General features: G+C 44.8%; 1 long non-coding RNA gene across 1 annotated transcript; it reads left to right on the top strand.

Annotated features, from left to right (window-relative positions):
• The first annotated feature begins 252 nt into the window (after nt 1-252).
• On the top strand, nt 253-723 carry LOC107735576 (uncharacterized). The gene is made up of 3 exons (XR_001639450.1): nt 253-324; nt 410-535; nt 610-723. It is a non-coding gene; the product is annotated as an uncharacterized LOC107735576 (long non-coding RNA).
• Nucleotides 724-779: the final 56 nt, after the last annotated feature.

The raw sequence follows: 779 nt of genomic DNA, 5'->3' as shown, positions 1-779 counted from the left end.
AAGCACTGCATAAAATAAAAAAACTATATAAAAATAAATATACAAATATTAATAATTTAAGCAATTTTTGGCATTGAAATTCAGGCTATTTTTGCTTTGCATCGCATAAAATTAAAGTAAAATAAATGTATATAAATAATTTAAGCATTCATTATTTGGGTCTTGTTTTTCTGAGGCTGTGGCATTAAATTCAGTCTCCGCACTGATTATATTACATCTCACTGATGTGTGTTTATTTTGTGTCTCCTGCAGCCGAGTATCAGCTGCTGTGTGGAAATCAGGCTCCCGGTTTCATCATCGACATTCACACCGGAAAACCCATCGGTGAGTCGGCTGAAACATCTCACTTCATCAACACAAGCTTTGCGCGAGCGCTTTCAAACGAACGGCATGTTTATATTCCCCTCAGATATCGATGAGTGCCGCGAGATCCCGGGAATCTGCGCGAACGGCGTCTGCATCAACCAGATCGGCAGTTTCCGCTGCGAGTGTCCGATGGGCTTCAGCTACAACAACATCCTGCTCATCTGCGAAGGTAGCGACGCGCGAATGCCTCTGTACTGAAGATCGCTGTCGTATTTCTTGACTTACGCCGTCTGTTTGCCACAGATATCGACGAATGCAACAGCGGCGACAATCTGTGCCAGCGAAACGCCAACTGCATCAACATCCCCGGCAGCTACCGCTGCGAGTGTTCGGCCGGATTCAAGCTGTCGCCCAGCGGAGCCTGCCTCGGTGAGTCCGCCACTGTTTAGCAAATTTACTAAATTAAATCAAAT

The sequence above is a fragment of the Sinocyclocheilus rhinocerous genome, unplaced genomic scaffold (genome assembly GCF_001515625.1).
Source record: "Sinocyclocheilus rhinocerous isolate Xijiao unplaced genomic scaffold, SAMN03320098_v1.1 C36153353, whole genome shotgun sequence".
In the NCBI taxonomy this organism is placed as follows: domain Eukaryota; kingdom Metazoa; phylum Chordata; class Actinopteri; order Cypriniformes; family Cyprinidae; genus Sinocyclocheilus; species Sinocyclocheilus rhinocerous.
This window is presented reverse-complemented; position numbering and strand designations above follow the sequence as displayed.